Source organism: Triticum urartu, unplaced genomic scaffold, assembly GCF_003073215.2.
Source record: "Triticum urartu cultivar G1812 unplaced genomic scaffold, Tu2.1 TuUngrouped_contig_6254, whole genome shotgun sequence".
Classification (NCBI taxonomy): domain Eukaryota; kingdom Viridiplantae; phylum Streptophyta; class Magnoliopsida; order Poales; family Poaceae; genus Triticum; species Triticum urartu.
Window position 1 is genome coordinate 1 of NW_024117000.1, and position 6,204 is coordinate 6,204.

Consider the following 6,204-nt stretch of genomic DNA (forward strand, 5'->3'; position numbering starts at 1 on the left):
GTTGAACCGGGGTGGGTGGGAAGGCATCAGCCCCTGCCCACCACTAGGCTATGCCTTAGTCTGCAAAATTTCATATCTGTGTATTTGTAAATTGAGGGCATGAAAAATCGAGAATCTCTTATCAGGTTAATGTGTAATTTCATATCTGTGTCCTGTAAGCAAGTTCTTATCAGCCAATATGTAACAAGTTTCAGTGGCGTTGCATGCTTGCAGATTCATACAGAAGCAAAAGGGTACCTTGTCGACTCGGGGAAGGATGGTGTCCCGGGTGGCACCTCCAAAGGCATCTACCATCCGCCCGAAGATGATCGACATGACGACCTGTGACATGCCGCTCGCAAGCGCGGCGACCGTGCCAACCAGCATCAGCACCACATCAGCGGCGTCCGCGTTCTTGAACAGGTCATGGAACGACGCCTTACCACCCTTGGTCATCTTCTTCCTGCCTTTCTCTTCCTCTTCTCCACCCTTGACTCCACCATCAGCTCTTGCATTATTTGTTTCTCCCATGCTATGCCTACCAGGTAATTGACTAGCGCCGTGTGTCTATTGCTCTAGCTGCTGAGTGAACTTCTGCTTTTATAGTGTCATTGTCTTGTTAGTTCACAGGTAAGTCCATTCACAAGAGCAACCATAAAGTTAGATGTGGTTGACAGTTGGGTAAAAAACGGAAAATGACACAGATAAATGTGTCAACAAGGTGCGATGCCAACCTAAAGACGAGTAGGATAACAAAACTGGCCACAAGAGCTGCATATCCTATTCGCTCACCCTTCGGAGTGCACTCCTTCACAGATGACCTTTTCCCATTTGAGTCAGTAACTCACCATGATTTTTTGTTTTTGCTGGATTTTTAACATTAGATTTCAACTTCAAACACAAAAGCTGTTTGAAGGAACCTGTCTCTCTTTTTCTTTGTTCACTATCCTCTTCTTCTATTGCTTCTCAAGTTTTTCTCTGTTTTTTACTCTCAAGTACATGCAGCTGTCTAAATAATACATAGACTGAGTAAACATTTGAGAATTATGAAGTAACAAAATCCCCAGAGCTTTCATTGCACTCGCCATGGTGGTGAAATAATTTATGTACCGATCGGTTTCAGTGCCAGAACCACTAGTAGAAAGTGCTTGAATGATGTTAGGAGTGCACCCTTAATTAAAGGCTGTCTTTGTCCTGCAGACCCAAACTGATTCAACATTGTGAAACCAGATCTTCTTCGCCGGGAAAGCGACGGCCGATGAAAACCCCTCTTCCTTGACAGCGGCTGGCCTAGGGGTAAACTCTGCCGATAATTTTAATGCGAGGAGCTGTTTTTTTTGCAGGTGTCCACATCAGAGGATGACTAGGACACTTGGTGCATCAGCTCGGTCGTACGCATCGGCTTGGCTGCGTCAGCTCAGATGTAAGCATATTTTTTTGTTGCTGATCATTTTCCTAAGGCTAGTCATAGTGGGAGTAACTTAGATAGTAACATAGCACACTTCGAGAAATTTTTGCTTATGTGGCATGTAGTTAATGAGAAGTAGTAACATAATATGTTACTGTAACATAGCGTTTTCCAAGACAAGATGAGTCTACAAGCCATTAAATGAAGCCACATATGACACTACTAGTATGTTACTTTGCACTATGAAGGTAGTAACTTAGACTAGTGTCATATGCATGACATTAGTATAAGTTACTCCCCACTATGACCAGCCTAAGTAGGCCCTCCTTGGCTGGCAGGAGCTTAGTAGGCCTTGTCTTGCCTGGCAGTGGCAGGAGGTATCGCAGGGTGTTCAGCGCCCAGATTTGTAGCTAGTCGCTCGCGCCACGATGGCGATCTGGCAGCTGCTGGAGTGAGCCAAATGGAAGATCCCGGGGGACCTGAGCGTTTGGATGCTTGGAGCATCAGCTCTGTTCGGATGTGTGTGAGAGCTTCTGCAAATGGCATGGCCTGGCCCCGCTCTCTTTTTGTTCTTATCCTGCTTATGCAGATTAGGGATAGCGTGTAGGACCTAAGTAGGGGTACTGTGTATTTCTATATTTTTTTATTAGAGGAGTGTATTTGTATTTGTTTCTGGCCGAAGATATATACTACTGCTTCATTGATTATGTTTGTATTGCAAAGAAAATCTCACATCCAAATTACGCCAGCGTCAGTTTTTTTTGTCGTTGGAAGGAAGCGTCAGCTTTTGTTTACTCGGGCCTGGGAATGAATGAGAATTCCTCGCATACAAAACTCGGCCTTGCATTGCATTGTTGGTGTGAGCCCATGGCTGAGTCGGTTGGGCCAAATATATACTAGAGTACACAGCCCTAACAAAAAAGGTTAAGGTTAATGGTTGTGCTAAAAAATGATTAATGGTTACCCTCTATCGGTGCTCCTATGTGGCGCCTTAAGCGCCATTAGGCCTCGTGGGCCCGCCCATGTAGAGGGCGAGCGCTCGATCCCTTTCTTGGTCGTTTCTCCTCGCCGGTCGCATTTTGTACAGTTGCGATTGACCAGTCTGCTCAACCGTTGACTTTTTAAATAAGCAAGTTAAAAAATCACAAAAAGCGAAAAAATTCTGGGATTTTGAAATAAGTTCACAAACTTCAAGAATTTGAAAATAAGTTCATCAATTTTGAAAAAGTTCATCGAAACTGAAAGAAAGTTAACCAAAATTAAAAAAAGTTCATCGCATTTGAAAAAAAGTTCATCAACATTAAAAAGTTCGTCGATTCTGAAAAAAGTTAATCGAATTTGGGGAAAATGTTTATCAAATTAGAAAAACAATGTTCGTCAACATTAGAAAAAGTTCATTGATTTTGAAAATAGTCCAGCGAATTAGAAAAAGTTCATCGAATTAGAAAAAGAAGTTCATTGATTTGAAAAAAAGGTTCATCGATTTTAAAGAAAAGTTCATCAATGTAGAAAAAGTTCAACAAATATTAAAAAATAAAAATAAGAAAATAAAAACATAAAAAACAGCTTCATTTGTTATTTGAAGATGTATAAAAACAAGGAAACTAGCAAAAACAGAGAGTTGTATTGTTGGTTAGCCACGCTGGTCACCCTGCTGGTACAGAGCTCGAATCTTTTTTGAAGGTTTGTACAAAAAAAAGAAAAAAAATTGTAAGATGGGCCGACACAAGCGGAGGCAAAGGTGTGCGCACGTTAGCAAGTATTGAATAAACAGGCGCCTTAAGCGCCATTTAGGAAATGCCACCCTCTGCAAGAGTAACTCCCATTCCCATGCAGCATGTGGCTTGACCCAGCGCCGCCACTTGTCGCACCCCGCAGGAGCATGATTTTTTTTTCTAATTTTGTACATGTTTTTGGGTTTTATCTGTGTTTTTTTGGCTCCTTGGTTTTTCCTTGGTTTTCGCTAGGTTTGATGGGGGGAAAATGTTTTTCCGAAAAGTAACGCTTTTCCGTGACATGTGCTTCTGCAAGAAGCACTGCTGCTATCGATGAAACCAAAAGAAAAAACTAGTGCCCTTTCGCATAGATCGAGATGCGGTACCTTTTCTTTATTTCTTCCATACTAGGAAGAATGGAAGGAAATACTTCGATAACACTTCTTCCTTATTTGAAGAAATGATATCCGACGCCCCTGTAAAATCTTTAATTTCAAAAAAGTTCTTCTTCTTAAGAAGCGAATAGCATTTCCTATTGATTTGTCCCCTGGACTAGACCTATGTAGATTCGGAATTATTCGTCGCTACGCTGTTCCCAAGGACAAGCAAAATCGAAATTGTGAAATTCTCACAACATGTGCCCCCAAAAGGGAGAAGCATTACTTCCGGGAGAAGCACAATTATGCTTTTTTGAATAGGGAAAAACACAACATGTGCGTCTATGGTAAGCACAACTATGCTTCCTAAAAAGAGAAAAACAGAACCTATGCTTCCAAAAGAAAATGAAAAGCATAATTGTACTTTCGGGTTTCTAATTTTTTTTCTTCCGTTTTTTTGTTGCTGTTTTTTGTTTTTTTATTTCTGCCTTTTTTATGATTTCTGAATACATGAGATATAATTTCGAAGATGTCGATGTGAGAAATCCAGAGGTGAAAACGGTTCGGCATTTGGATGCACGGTTTAAGAGATACAATGTTTAAAAAAAAATTAAATATGCAAAAAAAAGAAAAACTCTCAGGTTGAGATAAGTGACACACAGTGTGCCACTTGTCAGGGAAAGTGGGAGTGACATTTGCAAGAGATACCAGTTTTGGTTTTCCTTCTACTTTTTTATTTTTTATTTTCTTAGTTTATTTTCCTTTTGTTTGGGTTTTCTATCGGATTATTTTGCATTTTTTCCTTTTGGAACTTCTTTATACTATAACTTTTTTCAATGTAATATACCGTAAACATTTTCTTTAAATGCAGTGCACATTTGTTAATGTACGAAAATAATCTATTTAACATATGATGCACATTTTTTAATAGAAATAAAAAATTAAATCTAGGATGAACCATATTTTTAAGTTTGCTGTAAAAATAACATACTATGAACATTTTCCAATGTATGATGATTATTTTTAATATATGCTAAACATATTTGGATACACATGAAAATATTTTAAGGCAGACACCGAGAACATCTCTTTTCTTTTAAAAAATGAAACAGAAAAAACGAAAATATCCAGCAGTCAGATTTCCATACAAGAGGAAAAAACAGAAAAACATTCAAGGGAGCTCATCAGATTGGGCCGGCCCACAACCTTCACGGGTCGTCAACGCGTTTTGTGACGCATATAGGCGTCGACCAGTAGGTCTCGTGTTGCGCACCAGATTAAATAAAGACTAATCGTTACTAAAAAAGACTAAGAGTAAGTACAATAAACACGTGCTTCTAGTCACTTTGTGTGAGAAGATGGACCATGTAAGTAGTACTTATTTACATCTAACGATTGTACTTGTCGGCTATAAGTTTGACTATAGATGACATGGCAACATCATATAGCCAACACTGACTGAGCTATTAAGAGCAAGTATAATAAGATGATATAAACAGGCTATAAGGATTTAAATATAGTATTTGTGCTTAGGTAGAGGAGAGAGAAGAGTAGAAAGAATAGAAAAGGGCTGCAAACTTGTAGCTGACTGTAGCACGAGGTCCAACATACTTAGTGAGACAAAAGATGAGGCCACATATTAATAGTACTCGCTCCATTCCAAAATATAGTGCGTTATCGGTTTCCGCATTTCAACTTTGACCATAAATTTAGCCAATGAGACCAACTACGGCGGGAGCAAAAATTATACCAATGAGTTCGTATTCAAAAGAAGTTTTCAATTATATATTTTTTGCTCCCACCACAATTGATTTTGTTGGTTAAATTTATGGTCAAAGTTGAATCTTGAGAAGCATGGACACACTATGGGCCTCTTTGATTCGCGGGATTGCAAAAACACAGGAATAGGAAAAACGTAGGATTGAAATGACATGCCCATTGGATTCCTATAGGATTTGAGTTTGTTTGATTGTATCACAGGAAAAATAAAGAATTTCTTCCGAGAGGTTGGAGTGGATGCTACAATTTCTATGAAATGTAGTTTAAATGAATCCATAGGAAAAAAATCCTATGGGATTCAATCCTGCGAATCAAACGACCAATGCAGGAAAAATTTCAAAGAATTCTTATCCTTCAAAAATCCTATGAAAATCCTTTAAATCAAAGAGGCCCTATATTTTGGAACGGAGGAAGTATAGTATACTAGTATGACTAACTATTATATAAGCCGGCTATTAGGTTGGCTTATACAATAATAGAATTTAAATGTGTAGTACTTTATTAATAGCTGGTCCATCATACATTCTTACAAAATAATTTTGGTCCTGTGCTATAGCCGGCTCTTATTTTACAGCTCACTTTTCTTCTCTCTCCTCTCCCCTCTTCTCCAAATAAGTAAGAATATTTTAGTTTTTATAGTCTGCTTATGCCATCATATTGTATTTGCTCTAACCATGCTTTCCCTAATCGGACGATTGATGAGGCGGCCAATGCATCAACGATCACTTAGGTTCCCAAGCGTTTGTATATCCTTATTAAAAAAATCACACGGTGAATTTAAAGCGTGCCGCGTCCGTGCACAAAACGAGTCGAAGTCGCTTCTGGGTCCGTGGCGCGCCCGCCCACTCCCCGCACCGACCTATCAGCCTTTAAATACCAGCCGCCCCAGCTTCCCAAACCCTTTCCCCAGCACTTTCCCCGAGCCGCCGCCGCCGCCGCCGCCGCA

The 6,204-nt window shown here is 39.7% G+C and overlaps 1 long non-coding RNA gene across 1 annotated transcript; it reads left to right on the forward strand.

The window, feature by feature from the left end:
- The first annotated feature begins 339 nt into the window (after nt 1–339).
- Nucleotides 340–2,130, forward strand: LOC125530346. Its single transcript, XR_007292906.1, has 2 exons — nt 340–1,402; nt 1,726–2,130. It is a non-coding gene; the product is annotated as an uncharacterized LOC125530346 (long non-coding RNA).
- Nucleotides 2,131–6,204: the final 4,074 nt, after the last annotated feature.